The sequence below is a fragment of the Ailuropoda melanoleuca genome, chromosome 8 (genome assembly GCF_002007445.2).
Source record: "Ailuropoda melanoleuca isolate Jingjing chromosome 8, ASM200744v2, whole genome shotgun sequence".
In the NCBI taxonomy this organism is placed as follows: Eukaryota; Metazoa; Chordata; class Mammalia; order Carnivora; family Ursidae; genus Ailuropoda; species Ailuropoda melanoleuca.
Genome location: NC_048225.1, coordinates 122623400 through 122643807, shown reverse-complemented (window position 1 = coordinate 122643807; position 20408 = coordinate 122623400). Strand labels below are relative to the sequence as shown.

General features: G+C 46.4%; 1 long non-coding RNA gene across 1 annotated transcript in view; it reads left to right on the top strand.

The window, feature by feature from the left end:
- Nucleotides 1-12356, top strand: part of LOC117803473 — a 31435-nt gene extending 19079 nt beyond the window's left edge. Inside the window, exons 2-3 of the long non-coding RNA XR_004627399.1 lie at nucleotides 3950-4097; nucleotides 12323-12356. This is a non-coding gene — a long non-coding RNA (uncharacterized LOC117803473). The remainder of the gene's footprint in view (nucleotides 1-3949; nucleotides 4098-12322) is intronic.
- The last annotated feature ends 8052 nt before the right edge of the window (nucleotides 12357-20408 follow it).

Below are 20408 nucleotides of genomic sequence, written 5' to 3'. Positions count from 1 at the left end.
TTAACCTACTGAGCCACCTAGGCGCCCCCTAAGGAACCCAGTTCTTTATGTTCAAAACCAAACTCATGATCTTCCCTTACATACCAGTTCCTCTTCTGGTTTTCCCAGATTTTGTTAATAATGACATGCTCCTGGTCACGTGCAGGTTGGAAACCAACCCTTCTTTGACTCCTCCCTTCTTCCCTGCTGTAGCTAGTCACTGGTCAACCCTCAATTCTGTCCGCATTATCATTTCTTTCTTTTCCCTCCCTGATGTCGTTTTTCTAGGTCAGGATCTGGTCAGTCCTTTGCCCCTTGTCTCTCCTCTGCAGTGTCCCCCATGCCAGGTTAAGCCCATAGCCTCTTGGAACCCGCCATTCCTCTCTTCCAAGGCTGGCAAAATCCTATTTATATTTCAAGAGGCAGTTAGGTGATGCCTCCTCACTCTTTCAGGCCTTCCCTGAACACCCCACTGGCTGCATTTCTCCTTCTTTTAGCACCTTATTCTTGTCTATCTTATTACTCCCCCCAACCCATATATGTATATGGTTATATCCCTTATATCTTACGATATGCATTATACACCTTCTTGGAGGCCAAGGGACGTGTCTCCCTAATCAGTAGCACCTGCAGCACCTGATATGCACTAGGAGCTAGAAACGTCATTGGATAAGTTACCTTTACACTATTGACCCATTATTCAAAATAATCATCTATAAATTCAAATAACCTATTCATCTTTTTTTAATGTTTTTTTATTATATTATGTTAGTCACCATACAGTACATCCCCGGTTTCCGATGTAAAGTTCGATGATTCATTAGTTGCGTGTAACACCCAGTGCACCATGCAATACGTGCCCTCCTTAATACCCATCACCAGCCTATTCCATTCCCCCACCCCCCTCCCCTCTGAAGCCCTCAGTTTGTTTCTCAGAGTCCATAGTCTCTCATGCTTCATTCCCCCTTCTGNTTCTGATAGCTGAGTAATATTCCATTGTATATATGGACCACAACTTCTTAATCCAGTCATCTGTTGAAGGGCATCTCGGTTCCTTCCACGATTTAGCTATTGTGGACAATGCTGCTATGAACATTGGGGTGCAAATGGCCCTTCTCTTCACTACGTCTGTATCTTTGGGGTAAATATTCATCTTAATAACTGATCTAATCAAACACTAATTAAATAAAACAAATAATCTATAAATTCCAAACTAATTAAATCTTGGCTTTGATGTCCTGCCATTCTTACTTTTGTGTCTAGGGTAGGGATGATTTTCTGAAGAATTTTGATTTTGATTTCAGCTACAATATTGGGTTAATAAAATCATTAATTTACAGTTAAAGATAACTCATCTCTCTTGTGAGACCATCCCTAGGAAGCCGATGGCTTTGCTATTTCATTCACCCCAGGGGTGGTTTCCTTTCTAGCTGGAGCATCACATGATGATGTGGTTCAACCCCTGGGCTTTGGAGTAGGACAGACCTGGTTTCGAATTCTGACTCTGCCTTTGTTCGCTGTGCTACCTTGGCAATTTACCTCGTGTCTCCAAAACCGTAGTTTCCTCATCTGTAAATAGAGGTCGTGATGCATCCGTCCTGTAATTATTGCAGGTGCTGGTTCTACTCCTGGGAATTGTTGAGGAGTAAATCTCTCGTTTCCCATCCTCGCCCGAGGGCTCCTCCAAACCTGGTGCGTTTTCTCTAGGTTCTGTGGGTCTAAAAGTGCAAACCACGCTGTCCCATGTGATTTCAGAGGCAGACTGGAAAGTTGAAACAGAAATGCAGGGAGTGTTGGTGCCTGTTTCCCTTGCGGGGGGAGGAGGGAAGCAGACCTGTGTCTCTCATTTAGGATCAGATGGTGACAAACATCTCATGAGATCCTTTTTGTTGGAAAAAAAATTCTCTACCATCTTCTCTTGCCCCAGTCTCTGAGATCTCCAGGCTTTCTAAAAGGCTACACCATTGGGGTTTCCAGTGAAGAGCGAGCCCAGTTCAGGACGTAGGATCAGTCTCCTATCTTATTTCTGTTCATAGAACAATAAAGGAAGGAGGCTACCAATTGGCAAGCATTGACCACCTACTGTGTGGTAAGCCCATGTTATAGATAATTACAATTGCTCTTTTTTTAAAAAAAATATTTACCTAAGAGAGAGAGCGTGCACATGTATACGTATGAGCAGGGGGAGAGGGAGAAGGAATCTCAAGCAGACTTGGCCCTGAGCATGGAGCCGACAGGGTGGGGGGTGAGGGGACGATACGGGAAGTGACTCCATCTCACGACCCTGAGATCATGACCTGAGCTGAAATCAAGAGTATGATGCTTAACCGACTGAGCCACCCAGGTGCCCCTAGATATTACAATTATTCTTACTAACTTCATAAGATAGGTATCATTACTTCCCTTTTACAAGTAAGCGGAAGCTAAGAGTATATAGCTAGTAAATCTCAGAGAGAGGAAGGTGAACCCTCATTGGTCTGCACCAGCTTTAGCATTGTAAGCCTGCGGTGTAATTGGACCAAATAACCCCTATGAGGGGAGGATTTCCTGCAGGTGAGGGGTCTTCTGTTTCTATGTCAGGGCACTTGTGACCTAAGAAGGTTAATCTCTGTTAACTTAGTACCACAGGGAAATAGTTTTTTAGAATACTGTCTGGGACACTTGGACCCTGATCCTGCCTTCTTGCCTCACAATTATGTGACACTGATGATAGTGAGTGTGTTTCCAGAAAGGTCGATGTTTGTAAACATTCCTGTAAAAATAGGCACAGAGATTGTTAACACAAGTCTTTCTGGCACAGTGAGGTAAGCCCCAAGTATAATACTGGGTGAGCCCCCAGCAGTGTGGCAAAAAATTGGGTATTTTCTCCAATTTTGACTACTTTGGTTGCATGCCTTATTGGGGAACTAGAAGCTAGAAGAAAGCTGTACTAATTTATGTGACATCTGTTCTTGCTCCGTGTGGCCCCTTTATTCCCATTAAGCCCTGTGTCCTTCACTGAAGAAAGTGGCAAGTAACAGTAGCTGTTGAGCAACCCATCTGAGTGCTGTGGCGCTGGGCATAGCTGGGTGCTGTCACATCCGCTTAGCAGAGGACAAGAGACCCACAGAAATGAAGTAATGACATACGCTAAAACGCAGCTCCCCCCAAGGGTAATGGAAAGAGGTGAAATGGATACAGTGCTCACATTTGATTGTTAAAAATTAATAAAAACTCTATATCCTTATATCTTCATTTATGTGTAGATAGTTCTGGAAGACTGCTCAGGTAACTGATAACTAGTGGTGTCGAAGAAAGGCAATGATAATCTGAGGGGGCAGTGAGACCTAATTTGATTGCATGGAGTGGTGAGTCCAGGGCCACCTGAGCACCCCTGGGGGCCCGGGAGACCCTCTCAGGGGAGCAACGAGAACAAGACTATTTTCACAGTAATCCTAAAATGTTTCACTTTTTTTTTTTTTAATCTCTCATTCTCCCACAGTTACATGGTGGAGTTTTCGAGAGGTTAAGTGATATGTGCTATTGCAACAGATTGAATTCAGAAGCAGATATGAGAATCTGTGTTTGATTAAGCCAGATATCAAAGGGATTCTTTAAAATGCAAAATAATGCCACTCTTCTCATTAAGTATTTTTTGAAAATAGCTATTTTTATTTAAAAAAATCATTATTTATGTTAACACATAATCATCATAATTTAATAATGTTTAAGAAACTAAAAATAATAAAATTTAATAATTATTTCAAATAAATAATAAATTAAAAGTTCTGTTTTAATTTCCAAGTTGATAAATATCAGTAGGTGTAATAACCCTCAGAAACAAAATGTCCTGGAGATCCCTTTGGTGTCTGGGGCACTTAGGGGCTTCTGTTTGATAGTCATACCCAACAATGTCAAGTAGGAAAGAAAATGTGAATGAAGCAAACGTTGGTAACATGACATTGCTTTCCCTTTTTCCTCCTCCATAAAGGGATATCTACAAGTGGTCTGGAGTTCCATGCTCTAGAAAGTTCCAATGCCCGTGGCTTGAAGCAAAGACATTGCGACAGTTGAAGAGACACAGAAGCCAGCTGTCGTGGAGGATCCTGTTCCTCGGAGAATGTTCTGCACCCATGGATGTAAGTAGGGCCAGTCACTGAAGCTGTCACCCCATGAGCCAGGGAGCGATGGCAGGAGGGGTGCCCTGAAGCCCCTCGCTTACCTGGCTTGTGTCATAAGGACCGTTGGGCATGTGGGTTTTGTGCCGAGAGCTGGTATCAGAGAAGATCATGTATTTGATTGTATGGGAAAGCAGATATTGAATGTCAGCTCACACTTGACTGATCCAGATGTGGCTACCCCCAGGTTAGAGGCCGATCCTGGGGTGTCCTGGCTCAGGCGTCTCCCCTGACTCTGAGGAGCCCAGGGTATTTCGGCCTTCCCTGTCCCTACAGGGCCACTGGAATCTCAGGGTTCCCACATCGATCTGGCTCTCTCCTAATTTCATTTATTTTTTTTATAAGTTGCCTTCTTCCAGAAATAATTTGAGGTGGCTTAGAGAAAAATAATAATTTGCAGAACTACTAACACCAAGGTCATTGAAGCAGAGTCCTGTAATAAGGTTTGGAGGAGTTGCACGTGCAAGAGAACGTAGCCCGGGTACTTACTGCAGATAAATGCCACGCTTAGCCCTGGGCCTCAGGGCAGGAAGAGGAGCGTGGCACAGCTCCGAGCTTCTGCGAGGAAGCTAGGAAGCGTTCGCCCGTGTTGAGGTGGTCTGCTCTGGGTCAGTTTTGGTCTCGAGGGGACTTCTCAGTTCATCCTTTAGCCGACTCGGATCCCACTAGTGAGTCTGGAACTGTAGTCATTCCACGAGTCTGCCCGGAGCTCGCTGAAGGCGGAAACCGCGTCTCCTTCCTGCCTGCTTCCCCGGCATCAGCACAGGGCTTGGCGCACACGAGAGGCTCAGGGGGAGCCTGCGGACTCCACTTAGGCTTAATCCCTCACGGCTCCGGCTCCCTAGGACTTGCTGAATGAATGGGAGGCTGGGCCGTGAGCCCTTGGGAGTGAAGCGTGAGCGCAGGAGGGAAGAGCAGTATTTCCTCACACCCTCCAGGAGGTTTCTTCTCACTGTCAGGACGCTCATGGGATTATACACTCCTTCCGTTTTTTATCCAAGAAATAAACCTCCTCCCCGTTTCTCCTTCACCTCCTCGCGGTGATAAACTGTCCGGGGTCCCTTTCTTCCTGCAGCTTGCCTTGAAACTAATTTATTTCTCTCCTTCCTCCCCCCTTACCTTCCTTCTGATAGACTTCTGAGAGACTCTTGATAATGGAAAGCTAAGAGGTCTTAACCGGACCCTTCGTGGTGTGCCGTTCAGAGTGAATAATTCATAGCTACATTTAACCACGAACCAGAAGCTACTGCAGATTTTCTCTGTTATACAAGATTCCTCAAACGTGATTTATCTGTGGCTCCTACTGCTTTACTTTCCAGAAACTGTCCCTGCGGACTTTTCTTCCCCTGCCACCGAATCCTAAGTGACTCTTTCCAGAAATTAATATTTCAGCATCTGCGGCGTGTGCGATATATATCCTTGTCTCTTGAATCCTCATCTGGCCGCCTCTCCCCACCTCCACAATCGTGTTACACCGAGACATCTCTCAAGTACTTCTGCTCCGCCAGGGAAGAGTCCTTCTGGTCTCTTCTGGTAGCCAGTCCAGGCTTCCTCCTTTTCTGAGAACAGTGGCACTAAGTATTTCATTCTGTTCAGAGACTCGACTCTCCGTTTCCTGTGTCTCCTGTTAATAGGAAGACCAATTAATTCAGCATCTAAACGGGAACACTTGTGGGGGAAAGGGGAAGTTATTAATAGATACTCTGAAACACGGGGCTAATCCGAACATATGGTCACCTACTTTTCGGAGATCTGGCATCACTCAGGAATACTGAGAGCAGAGGTTAACCATAGTCTTTGGAGAGAAATGCCCCCAGTTCTGTTTGATTGTTGCTTTCAGGCACCCCCCCACCTCTGGTGTAGATTTCACTCCGTGGAGTGTTATAAAAGCCAGGGGAGAGCCTGTCCCCCCTTGGAGGTTAGAGCTCCCAGGGGACACTGTCAAGCTTGCCACAGAACGGGTGGTCCTGTCTTCCCTGGCTTTTCCTCCCTTTCTTTCCACCTCTCCCCTCCCCCTCTGCAGTGTCCTGCTCTTGCTCTGCCTCCCACCTGCCCCTCCCTCCGACCTTCTTCCTCTTGCTTGTATTGTCTCTGCTTTTATCTCTTCTGTCTCCTGTCCGCTTGTCATTCACACTGTCTTTCTTTCCCTCTCTCACCCAAAACAGTTCTTCCTGTGCTGCTGGAGTGCCCCTCAAAAGAGCAGTGCTGCCAATGTTAGCTTCTCCTTTAAAGGAAAAGTTTGTATTTCCAACTGGAACTTGATTTTCCTTCATGAGTTAGAAGCTGTCTTTTTCCCATTGCGAGTGGCCTGGGGCTGGTCTGTTTCTCATGAGTGTCTCAGGTGGGAGGTCCTGCTCGCATGTGTCCTGGAGGGCATGTTGTCTAGGGGACAGCACAGCCTGGGGTGTTGGAGGTGGGGGTGGCAGTGGGGATGCGTGACATTTGGAACTGTGACGGGAACAAACCTGGTCAAACAAATGCAGAGTGCAGTACGGTTGAGGTGAATGAGATGCTGTGACCACATGGCTGAGATTTTGGAATCCCAAAGTCTGAGATTTTGGAATAAGGCTCTGAGATTTTGGAATATGGTGGTGCCAGGACTATTTTAGAGAAGGCAAGATCAGGGTCAGTGTCTAACTAATCAGAGAGCCACAGCTAGTGTGCCACGAAGGAGAGGAGACACCTGTTAGAAACCGAAGAACCAAGACTGCCTAGGGGAAAGGAGGTCAGGTGTGCCAGAGGCTGGCTTAGACATTTCTGGATGAACTGGGCTCCAACACCATTCTGAAAAGCATGAGCTGCAAATGGACTGTGCAATGAGATGCAAGGAACTGTGGGGCCGGAGAGCAGCTTGGGACCCAAGGACTTTGGGTAACTGCTTTACTAACAAAAGCAGTAACTGTTTATTGAACACCTGTGTCATGTAAGGGACTCTACAAGTGACTTGAAAGCATACATGTAAGTACAAGATCATCCCAGCCCAAGTGCTCATGGTTGACAGGAAAGGGAAGGAACAAAAGACAGAACCATGCTCAATGCAGGGGGGTGGGGGGAAAGGAGGCGCCCAGAGGGTGGTGAGTGGTGATGGAAGGGGACAGCACTTGTGGCTGGGTGGTCCTCAACTGTGGAGGACTGAAATATTTGCTCCCTGGGCCTTTACAGAAAAATAAAAGTTTGCTTGTACTGGCTTCTGCGATGAACCCTGGGGCCTGGACAGTGGGGCAGCATACAGAGTGGGTGAGGGATGGGCCGGTCATTATCAGTGGAGCTGACCTCAGCAGCGAGGACACTGAGTGACCAGTGAACCCACACTGGACACGGGAGTGGGGTGGTGCTGGAGGAGAGGAGGGAGCAAATGGCAGTCTATGGGGAGCAGAGGGTGGAGGAGTGGTGGAAGAGAGAGCTGGAAAGGAAGGTGGCTGCCAGATTGGGGAGCGCTCTGACCTCTGGCTGGACTGTGACATCTGGACACCATCTTAGCATCTGCCTGGTCTGTGCCGCTCTTGCCGAGTGTCAGTGCAGTTCTGAGCCAGGTTTAAGGGGGGACTATCCAGGGGCCTAAAAATAGACATGCATGAAACACTTGGAGCCAGCATTTTCTAAGGTGTCAGCCTCTTGCTTTTGCTTTGATCTTCCCAGCATGTAAGAGTAGGTTTAAGGGCCAGCCACAGACCACATCGCCCTCAGAGCACACCTAGGGCTGCTAGCAAGAGTCTCATTTCCATTGTTTCAATGTTCATTGCCTTATAATTTCTCATGTTATATTAGTTACCTTGGCCTGAGACTGTGGGCTGCAGGGATGATGTTAAGTTTCCTGGCTGGCAACTGTCGCTGGATTTTCTTCTGCGTCTGAACTTACTCAAAGTTCCTGCTTCCTGGGGGTGTGGAGTCCCTGGTTCCTCCTTCTGTGACAGATGAGAGGGGTAGGGGTCATGAGACATTGTCTTAGACATTCATATGACCTCTTATATTGTTTCATTTTCTTATGCATATGAGCTGCCCTCTCTCACTCCCTGCTTTCCACCCCCCTCGCCCCACGATAAAAAGATTGTGAGAACCTCTTAGCCAAGGTCTGAGTCGCCTTCAGGTATTTTTGCTTTTGTGTACCATCTAGCGTAGTATCCCACATGCGTTCTCCGTTTGGGGGTAGAGAAACCGGGTAGGTGGTGGTGGGCCGCCGGAACCCACCTGCTGCCATGTTTCACCCCAGAACTGGGTTTTGTGGAGGATGTTCCAAAACAGATTTTCACTAATGGAAGCATCCTCCACTGACAGCCTCAGTGTCACCCAGGAGCTTGTTGAAAATACAGAGCTCAGACCTCAGAGTCTATAATTTGGTGTTTGAGACACATTGGTGTCCCGATGTAATGTACAAATCACCTGGGGATTGTGTTAAGAATGCAGTTTCTGATATTATTTGAGGTTACGTAGATGATGGTAGAACAAGGAGGCCTCAAAATTTTCTTGTACCAAAGCAGCAACTTCCTTTCCAAGGGTGTCAGTGAATAGCCTTTTCTCCTCATACTGACACTCCTGCACTGAACAAACAGTTTATGTCAGGGATTCACAAACTATAGCCTGTGGTCCAAATCCATCCTGCTGCTATTTTTGTCAATAAAGTTTTATTAGCACACAGTTCTCATTTTTTACACATTGCCTATGGCTTCTTTTGTGCTACACAGGGCAAGCTGAAGAGTTATGACAGAGACATTTTGGCCCACAAATCCTAAAATATTTACTCACTGGGCCTTTACAGGAAAAAAAAAAAAAGTTTCCTGGTACTGGCTTCTGCAATGAACCCAAAATATTTCCTTGAAGTAAAGGAAATAGCTATAATCCTTTGCCCCAGCAGCAAAATTTGCGAGCCCATCTTAATTCATCATGGAGAAGCTGAATCATAAAATGTAATTCCCAAGTGGGCAATGAAGTATCTTGAGCCCCAGATCGATCCACATAATGGTTCCAAGGAGTCTGTGACTTTCTAAGGCCCCTTTCACAACAACGTCCTTAAAGAAATTATTGTAATTTTATTGAGCTGACTCTTTCCTCCACAAATTGATTCCATTAATTGTTCAAAGTAAGTTTGACTTTCCTCAAGAATTGGGAGGAGCTGAGAGGACCTTCTGAGTAGACATGCTTGGGACCAAGGAATCACACAGCCTGGAAAGGGTTGGGTAGAACCGCCTAGAACAGCAGCCTCAGCCCAGCCCACCTTTGGGCTGTTCCTGGGCAGCCAGACTCAGACGGCGTGGGCTTGGAGTCCTTCTTTTAATTCCCTGGGAGAATCCCACCGCCTGTCTCTTATTTGGGGTTTTTGAATTGTGAAATGATGGCACACTCCAGCTTCAAGCTTGCTGCACGTGGATGCCAAGCACACAGAGACAGAAGGCGGAGGCTTGGGCCAAGGAGCGGGAAGCGTGGAAGGGGGGCCGCTGGCAGGAGACATCTGCTCTGCAAACCCAGTGGAGCGGGGGGCAGGAGGGGGGGTTGTGGGCTGCGAAAGGCAGCCCCATGGAATGGCTTGAGGATGTGGGCGCCCTGCTCTGATCTTTAAGTCTTAGAAATCCTGGCTCTCCTCCTTCCAGAACCAAATTTCAGAGGAGGTGGGTGTAGGAGAAGTAGGATCTTTTTTCCTTATCCACAGTGTCCTGGGGCAGTGTGGTTTAGTGTGGGATTCTATGGGGTTCTTTGCTGTAGCTCTAAGAGCTTAGGCTTACCTAGTTTCTCCTATTGTCTGCATAGCCTAGGACACCAGCAGGGTTGTGTTTTTTTGTTTGTTTGTTTGTTTGTTTGTTTGTGTGTTTTTGAGGAGGTGGAGTAGACAAAAGTGGGGAGTCCCCTCCTCAATTCCAGACTCTCTTACCTCCAACCAATTCCGAGAGATTGTAGGAGTGAATTAGCATCTCCTATGTTGAGAGCCACCTGCCCTGTTGCAGGAATTCCTTGAAGAGCATTAGCTGATTATGATTAGCTCAGCTGGTCAGAACATGGGGGTTTTAAAGCCGAAGTTACTATTTGGGCTGACATTTCAGCAATTCTCTCCATTGGAAGAAGTATAATGTATTCATTCATTCATTCCTTCATTCCTTCATTCATTTCTTCTTTCATTTCATGAATATCCACTGAAAACCTACCAGGTAACAGGATGGTGGGAAAAACATGGACTGGAGAGTCAGACGAACCTGGGTTCAAATTCTGATTTCCCCACTGTGAGCCGACTGCTCCTCACTCAAGTTCCAGTTGTCAGGTTTCCTTCCTTCTCACCCCTCTTTCCCTGCATCCCCCTGAATCTGCATTTGGGCTGGATGATCCCTTCTCTTGGTGTTGGCTGCAACTCCTGCACGGTCTGACCACACCCCGTATTGTGTGGAAATGATCCGTTCAGGTGTCAGTCTCTCTCCCCAGATTGTAAAGTCGTCAATGGCGGGGATCTTCGTTAGTGTTTTTTTATCCATAGTTCCTGATACACATGGATATTATGGTCGTTTTAATATCTGGATCAGTTGGGATTCGGTAGAAGGCAAGTGCAGCAGAGTCATGAAAATGCATGGAGATATTCTAGTGCACATTGCCTGAAGTGAATGGTTGAGCTGGGGCGTGGATCTGGAGACCCAGGCTTGGGTGGCACAGTTGGGATGGGTGAGTTGGCAGTGGAAAGGAAGCTGTATGTCTCTCCTACTACATTATGTGCTCACAACAGTGGGGGCACGTTTTGTGTATTTGTTTGTACCCCTTTACGTTCTTGAGCACAACTAAGGAAGTGAATAAGTAGACAAGTAGATTTTGATGGACGCTACAAGTCCCAAATCTCCTGCCCCTCCCATCTCCCCATATTCCTGACACGTATCTATCTTGTCTTAAGAGCCTGGATAGTGGAACCATTATACAAAGAGCATAGATTTGGGGAGAAGAGAGTAAATTCATTTTAAAACACGTCGAGTGTGAGATCTGCCTATCGAACATGCAGGATTGGAGAACTGGAAGGAGGTGGGGGCTGGAGCCTTGTGACTTTTCACATGTCTGTGTTGGCTCCCTGAACTAGGCACAGAGCTCATGGTATAGCCCCTACGGTGCTTAATGTATACCCATGAGAGAGCACATGGTACATATTTATTGGTCCATTCCACAATGTCAGACTTCCCATGTAAGTAACAGGGATCCGCCGCAGATGCTTGAGCAGAGCTGTAAGATGATACGAACTGTGCTCCGGGAAGGCCCAATTCTGCCGCAGTATATGAGGAAGAGTGTAAGGGAAGGAGGCAGAGGCGGGGGAGCTCGTTAGGAGGCCAGCAGAGGGACAGGTGGGCAGGGAAGGAGTCTGAGCGGGTTTTGACTGTGCGGGAGGCTGGTGCTCTGCTCCCTGCACAGCGTTAGCTCTAGAGATGCCTTCTCGCTCTGGGAGGAGCAAGGACCAGCCTTGTGTGGCTTTGGAACAAAAACCAACGACTGCATCCAAGGGAAGATAATGAGAAACACACAGGCTATGAAGATCAGGAAAGCACCATTAATCTTTTCGTTGCAAACTGTACTTTCCAAAGCCCTGGGCAAGGGTGCAGAAGGCTCTGTGTGTGGACTTGGGTCCTTTACTAGGAAATACAAGATGGAATGCCCCTTAATCAACACTGAACAGACAACATCCCAGAATCTGAGAGGACGGGGTGGGGTAGATAGGAAAGGGAGGGGCGGCTGATCAGAAGACAGGAGAAAGCAAAAGTGGTCCAGGGTGAGTGGACATTAAATTTCATGGAAGCTGTCTCCCGCTCCCCGCTCCCCCCACAGTCTAATTTTATGGAGAATTTTCTCTTCTTCAAATATGATATATTTTTGTAATTAAAGAAAAGCCATCCAAACAAAGAAACTGCTTTCATTCAATAAAACCTCTAGTTTTTAGAGTTGTATGTTATATATATAAGAACCCTCCCCCCAAAACTGTAAACCAATTTGACGAGGTGTGTGAATGACCTTAAAAACTGTCCATACTATTCGATGTAGGAATTTCTCTTTTATAAGTCTATTCTAAGGAAATGCTCTGAACGGGACAAACATTATACACAACAATGTAGCATTTAGGGAGGAAAAAGAAAAGATCTGAATGGCCAGCACTGAGGGTGTGGTTAAGTGTATAGATCGTAAGTCTTTATTTTTTTTATTTTTTTTTTTAAGATTTTTATTTATTCATTCGACAGAGAGAGAGAGACAGCCGGCGAGAGAGGGAATACAGGCAGGGGGAGTGGGAGAGGAAGAGGCAGGCTCCCAGCAGAGGAGCCTGATGTGGGGCTCGATCAGAACGCTGGGATCACGCCCTGAGCCGAAGGCAGACGCTTAACGACTGAGCCACCCAGGCGCCCCAAGATCGTAAGTCTTTAAAATGATGGTTTTGAGAATCTTAGATAACGTAAGATAACTTAAGGCATTTATGGTTTTATATTAAGTGAAATTAGAAGTTATAAAGTTATGGGGCACCTGGGTGGCTCAGTCAGTTAAACGTCTGTCTTCAGCTCGGGTCATGATCCTAGGGTTCTGAGATCAAGTCCCGCATCAGGCTCCCTGCTCAGTGGGGAGTCTCCTTCTTCCCCTCCTTCTGCCCCTCCCCCTGCTCGTGCCCTCCCTCTCGCTATCTCTGTCTGTCAAATAAATAAATAAAATCTTTTAAAAAAGAAGTTATAAAGTTATATAGAGATATTTAATAATTACATAAAATCCATAGAACAAAAACTCTGATGGAAAGGTGTCAGAATATTACCTGGGTTTGATTTTAGGTGAGGAGACTGTAGGAGCCATTTTGGTTCTTCATCAAATTGAAAGTTCATAACTGAGCATGCGTGGCTTTTATATTAGAAAAGAAATAAAAGAAGTTATGTAATTTTTTTGTAAAAAAGGGAATGCTATTATAAAGGAGTATTTATTGTTTTCAGAGAGAAGATAGGAGAAATCTCGGTGAGCTCTTTCCTTCCCTGGAACTCTGAAGGTCTTTCCTCTCTCCCAGTCAGATGTCCTCACATGTTCCAGGGGACAAAAACTAGCAAGTGTGCCCCCTGACCTCTGCTCCGACACACGTAGTAGTTCTCTATCTTCTACGTGGAAAAAGAGTCCCAAACCCTTGGGTCTCGTATTCAATGCCTTTCAGAAGCAAATCCCAACCAATCTCTCCACCTTCACTTCCTATCAGTTCCCTACTTGTATTTTCTCCTCAAATCAGATCCCCCCCCCCATATTTCTTGTATGTGTCCCCAGCTTCCCATTTCTGAACCTCTGCTTGTTCTGGGGACAACATGTTCACAGAGCGAGTACAGAATGCCGTCAAGCAGGCCAGGGGATGGATTGGGCTGCGTGGTCTTGGCAGGCATGTCACCTCTCTGGTTCTCAGATGGCATACCTGTGATGTGCGGGAGGTAATAGATGGGGGCCAAGCTTCCTTGCAGCTTCGAAGCTGGGGAACCGTGTTCCTTTAGTGTCCTAGTGTGCTTATTCATCTGTCCCTTACCCTACATGTACCTGCTGCCTTAAGTGTCCCTCCCTTCCTCTCCAGCTGTCCGATTCTGTACTTCCTAGCTCCTGGTCCTTTTCCTTCATGATGTGTCCCTAGAGGGTCCAATGACCGATGACTGCATGTATCAGTCCTTTGGCCACTCATAAATACTGCCTCTTGCCAAACCCATGGCTCATGCCAAGGATATAACAGATATTCCATTTGAATAAAAGTTCAACTCCACAGGAAAAAGACCAAATTAAGTGAACTTTTGAGAGGAAGGTGCACACTTCTCTAAATCCTTCACTTCTGGTCCAGACAGAGCCTGGTCTGTGATCCCCACAGATTTCAGGGGAGAGGGGCAGTTAGACCATTGACAATATTCCCCAAAATCCTTAGGAAAATCACACAAAGGCCCACAGCAAGTCTGTGTTTATTGTGAGTCAGAGTAAGTTTCGTTTCTTTTTTTGGCCAGCATATAAATATGAACTTTATGGCTCCCCCTTCTGCCAACCATTGGTTTGACCTTCAGGCCACGTGTGGCTCCCACCACGACCACAGCCCTTCTCTCCCTTCAGATTTCTACAAATACCTTACTCCCCTTCTTTCTCTCCACTACCCTTTCACCCACGTGGGACAAAATGAAGAGGTTGGCTGGGCAAACTGAGATGTACCCAAATGTGGAGGGCATCTTTGCCACGTTCCAGCATGGAGGCCAGTCAAGAAGAAGGGGCTCAGAGTCATCTTCTGACGCAACCTCACGAGAGTAGCCAGGGCAGCCGGGCAGTCCCCCGCTGTTTACTCTGTCTCTGCCCATGGAGCATTCTGTTTCCTTCTGGTTCTTATTAACAGCACAAGAGACTGTGAGCTGCTTAAGGGCAGAAGTCTTGCCTTGTTCGTCTTTGCAGCTCTTTCTAGAACCAAGTATGGTGCTGAGCCCAGGGTAGGCCTTAGTATTAGTAGATTGAATGAATGAGCACAGGAAGGACAGACATACTCTCATGGCAACAGGCCAGTATAAACTGTGGAGAGCAGAGTGGACCATGGGTCCTTGCTCCGACTTAGTGGTTACGTAACCCCCGGCATGCTTCTTCATCACTGTGGGGTTAGTTCCCCCAGCTGTTGAAAAAGTGTGAGTGTGCGTGTGTGTGAAGTGGCTAATGATTGAAAATGTGTACCTTGAGGAGAGTGTATATAAAATCATGTGGCATAGGGTTGCAGTTGAAGAGCAGGAATTTATGGAGCACCATTTTCCTTAAATATTTATAAAATTAAGAAACCTGAAAATCACTGAGTAAACATAACCCATAATCCCAACATTTAAGAATGATATAAAATGGGAAGTAAAATTTCCCTCCCCAGCCATCTCTTCTAACTCTCCAGAGACAACTGCTTTCCTTAACATTTAAGGCTCGACGTTTATTCTTTCTGGTGTGTTTCCAGAGTTGCACAGGCACCCACATTTTCCAAATGGAACCATTCACATCTATTTGTCTATTGATTATCTATCTATCTATCTACCCACCAATTTATCATCTCTGAGTCGATTATTTTTTGAATGAATGCAGAATTATTCATCATTTGCATATGCCATGATTCACCCCCAGTCCCGCAGTGCCAGGGTTTTCTGATCACAACAGCACTCCCTTATGCACACGCATGTGTAAGCTTTTGCATAGCACTTATTTAGCAACAAGGCATCTCAGCATCTACGATTCTCCAGACTCGTAACCACCATGAGAAAGGAGGATGGGTATTGTCAGCCCATTTTACAGCTGAAGAAACAGAGGGTGACAGGGAACAAGCACTTTGCTGGAGACCCACAGCTGGACCGTGACAGAGCCGGGGTTTGCCAGTGCTTGAATTCTAGCACAGAGCCCCTCTTCGCACAGTATCCAAGTGCGGTACAGCGCCTGCACAAGACACTAGACCGAGGGGCACCTGCGTGGTGTAGTTGGTCAAGCGTCTGACTCTTGATTTCGGCTCAGTTTATGGTCCTGGGGTCATGGGATCAAGCCCCCCATCGAACCCCGTGTGGGGCCCCATGATGGGCTCTGCGCTCAGCAGGGCATCTGCTGGAGATTCTCTTTCCCTCTCCCTCTGCCGCTCCCGCTTGTGTGCTCGCTCTCTCTCTAAAATAAATAAATACATATTTATTTGACAGAGATAGAGACAGCCAGCGAGAGAGGGAACACAAGCAGGGGGAGTGGGAGAGGAAGAAGCAGGCTCATAGCGGAAGAGCCTGATGTGGGGCTCGATCCCAGAACGCCGGGATCACGCCCTGAGCCGAAGGCAGACGCTTAACCGCTGTGCCACCCAGGCGCCCCCCGTTGGAGATTCTATTCAAAAATAGATGTTTCCTGTGCGCCTGGGTGGCTCAGTCGTTAAGCGTCTGCCTTCGGCTCAAGGTGTGATCCCAGGGTCCTGGGATCGAGCCCCGATAACCAGCGGAGCAGGGAGCCTGCTTCTTCCTCTCCCACTCCCCCTGCTTGTGTTCCCTCTCTTGCTGGCTGTCTCTCTCTCTGTCAAATAAATAAAATCTTAAAAAAAAAAATAGATGTTTCCTTTAGATGATTCTATTCAAAAATACATTCAGGGGTGCCTGGGTGGCTCAGTCAGTTAAGCTTCTGCCTTCGGCTCAGGTCATGATCTTGGGGTCTTGGGATCGAGCCCTGCATCAGGCTCCCTGCTCAGTGGGAAGTCTGCCTCTCCCTCTGTTGCTCCCCCTGCTTGAGTGCTGTCTCTCTCTCTCTCAAATAAATAAATAATCTTAAAAACAACAACAACAACAACAACAAAAACCCCAAAACACATTCAAATCTATCCCTGTGATGAGGTTATTCTAGTTTCTACTGAGTGATCCGGCAACAAGCATTAGGGAAAAACATCCACCCCGCTGATGATGGGGTCTTAAAACACTTTCTTCTGAATAAATGAGGGTTCGATGACGTTGGTGACAAAGCATGGTGATGCCTAGACCCACGTCCTTTCCTTTGATCAGAACTCAGCAATTCCCAGCCCCACTGGTAGCCACAACTCTTAGGGCCAGGCATGTGGCTTCAAGTGTGAGGTGAATGGTGTTTCATATTCAAAGAAGCTATTCTCTTGACCAACACCCCTTCCCCCCAAGAGTAGTAGCTTTGCTGATGCTGATGTAAGGTGCTTTGGAAAGTTAATGAAATGGCACAGAAGCCTTTATGGAACAGACATCCCAGGGGTGGCTTTGGTCATGGTTTCTGAAGGAGCAGATTCTCTGCTGCTTACCCTTGATGAAAAGATGGGAGCAGGCTTTTCATAGGAGGCAGGTGCTGATGGGATAGACTCAGCTCTCTAAACATCTTCCCTTGCGATTATCCAATTTGATGTACTCAAACCTGAACAATATATAGAGGTATTTTATAGGAAAAATTTTTCAGCTTCACAAGGTAATTGATTATTTAGATGTTATTAAAATATGTACAAATATAAAACAAACATAACTATAAACTCCATAAAATAAATTAAAAACATTATTTTACTGTGTCAAATGATGTGGTCAGTTGAAACTAACCACTAGTGCAGAGGGTAAAGATAGAGTAGAACCATGTGACCTCAGGGCCTGGTCTATGTTTAATCTGGATCTGTTATTTAAATGTAATTAATACCCATGCAGAAAATGCCTATTGGTGTAAGCATGTTAAGCAAATTGTTAATAATAGCACCAAAGGTTTATACGTTCAGGAAAATCAAATCTCATACTTAACCAAACTCTGCAAGTAGGAAATGGTCAAATGTTAGTATTTATTTATTTATTTATTTGGCCGGGAGTGGGGGGGCCGGTGGTTGCGGAGCAGAGCAGAGACAGCGGGACAAGCAGACTCTGTGCCGAGCGCAGAGCCTGATGCCAGGCTCGATCTCATGAGCCTGAGGTCATGACCTGAGCCGAAATCAAGAGTCCTAATGCTCTACCGACTGAGCCAGCCACCCAGGCACCCCCAAATGTCAGTTTTAATGAGGTATCATTTGATAATTTGTTATATCGTCTATTCACTTGAGGTAAGATTAGACTGGTGATGATATTGAAATTGCTACAAATGAGCATCTCATGTAATTACTAATAGAATTAGAGACAGAACCATTCTCCTTCGTGTATTTATGCCTTAGGTTTCTGCTTATAAGCCGGTGGGTGTTGGTATGTAAGAAGTCAGAGTCCACATCACACATCTGCTCGCAGCATGAACTGATGTCTATGGCGAGCAGATTGAACTGCCCCACGCCATCGATGACTCAGGTCTCCACCATGTCCTGTTTGTAGGTTGGCTCTTGACTTGATCTGGCTCTCATTTGGCCTTTGTACGGTCGTGAACACAAGTGGAAAGGCAGGCACTGAAACTGCACGACAGTACTTGGTTCCCACCCATGTTAAGAGTTTCAAACTATAGAATCGTAGGTATGAAATTTTAAAAATTCTAGAAATTTTGTGGGCAGCCAGAATACATTTACACTTGGGGACACTGCCTTTAAACTAAATTCAGACTCCATTGTTTCTCGGGAAAGACTTTCTGATCTCCCTGCTCTCTTTAAAGTGTTTTCGTAATTAAAAATAATAATCGTGATGAATTCAGAGTGATGTGTTTATCGTGTACTAGGATTTGGGTGAAGCCCTTTCCATATATAGTCTCACTGAAGCCCTTGAGAGAGTTGTGTGAGGTGGGTGTTTCTCTTATTTTATGTAGGCGGACACATGGCGTGAATCACAGAGCGGTTTGCACGCATGTCTCCCTTATGGCCATACCTGGCTTTTCCGTTGTTCTCGGTGCGTTAACTTCCATTCTGTATCAGGAACTTCCCTTGCGCTGGAAGCAGTCACCCCTGTTTTATAGCAATCTCCTTAGAAGCCTGTCTTTTCCACTGGCCAGTGGGTCTCTAACCTGAGTATATGTCAGAATCCCAATTTAAAAAATGCAGCTCCCAGGCTCCACCACAGGCTTAACTGAGTAGGACATTTTCTGTGCAGCGTCCAGGGGCCCTGCATTTTTCTTTTAAACAACCTCCCCCAGGTGATTTTGTGGCAGGTGTTCCTCTGATACACTGTGAGTAAAAGCGTGTCTGACCATAGCTGCCTCGTGGTTGTCTTCTAACCACCTCTGCGTCCCTAGGACTTGCTCACTAAACGTTTGTTTGAATAATTCAGAGAATGAATGAAGAAGCAATTGTCATTAGAGAATATGTTCTTGAGAAGAACGCTCTTTTGGCCAGACCTTTGGAAAAATGTAAAGATACATGTTTAAATATCACGTAATATACTCAGGCTAGACTCTCCCCTGGGGGCCACACGTGGCAAGACGCCTACAGGAAGGTGGCGGAAAACACAGCTCTGTCTTCCAGGAAAAAGAACAAAAACTTGCCGGGTCCTTTGGCTTGGGATGGGATCTGTCTTCCTTCCTTTTAATAAAACCAAGATCAATTGAACTAGAAAAATTTCAATGCCTGTGAGGCCCCGGAAGAGGTTAGTTTCCCTAGTGTTTTATAGACGTGGAGTTTTCTGCTTAACGTGTAGTTCTGTGTTCAACATGGATTAATTCCTTTATTCAGCAAGAGTGATTTTGAATAAGTGCCTTGAATGTAATAAGGCATGGCCTTTTTTCTTCCTGAGTTTATGACCCATCAGAAAATTCAGGAAACAGTAAAGCCATGCGAATGCATGCAGGGCTAGGGGCTCCGTGTCTTCAAGTGCAAGAGCTCACGGAAGGGCCGGTGCAGCCGGGGCCCCGGAGCTGGGAGCTGCATGAGACTGGCTAGAATTGGAGAGGCAGGAAGCAAAGAGCAGGCAGAGGGGAGCCTTGGCAGCCAGACTGCTTATGGCTGGCCGGTTCGGTTAACAGAGAGGATGTGCGCCTGGGGCGGTAGAAATTTGCACCGCGGAGCACAGAGAAATACCATTGCATACATGTGTTTTCTTACATTAAGGGGAGCTTCAGATGTTGTGGAGTTCGGAACATTCTTTTTTTTATCTTGAAGCAGGTAAAGTGCTGTTTGAAGAGTAAAGTGACTGTGACTTGTGAGGTATGTGGCAGGGGAGAAGGGGTGGACAGGAGACTCAGTAGGAGGCTGCTCTTGGTCATCCAGATGTGCTCGGGTTTGGACCAGGGTGGTAGAGTGAGCAAGGAAAAGCCTGAGTGGCTGCAGAAGATACTCGAAGGACACGAGGAGAGAGCATTTCCAGAAATGGTGCCAAAGCCCAGGGAAGCTTGCAGGCTGGTGATGTGTGGCGGGAGCACCTGAAGACCCATTTCCCCACGAGAACTCTTCGTTGGAGACTAGCATCTTCTGCTCCTGACCAGGACCCCAAGTGGGAATTTCTCACATAGCTGTTTCACCCTTTTTGTTGGCAGAGCAGATGGCTCAGAAGATTCTGGTCTCTCTCCTTCTCTGCCTCCCATCGCTTCCCTGCCTGGTTCCCACACTGAGGACCTCTCCATCCTGACGCTTCTGTGTGGGACCTACCAAGGAAATCTTGCTAATTAGACAAAGGTGGTGTCTCCCAGAGTACAATCTTTGGAAACCTGTGGGTTTTTAAATAGACAACAGCAGGGACAGGGGCAGGGGCAAGAGCCAGAGTTCTGTGGTCAAATAAGTTTGGGAAATATTCTTAGAGAATGACCCAGGTTTCTTCCCTCAGGACTTGCCAGGGTCTTTAATATGGTAATAAGCATTCTGGCTGTCCAAGAGAGGGGTAGCTTATAGCACTCCACAAAAGTTTTGGACCATGGAATTCTTTTTTCAAGAAGTGTCTTAAGAGAAGAGGGCTTCATAGCATACAT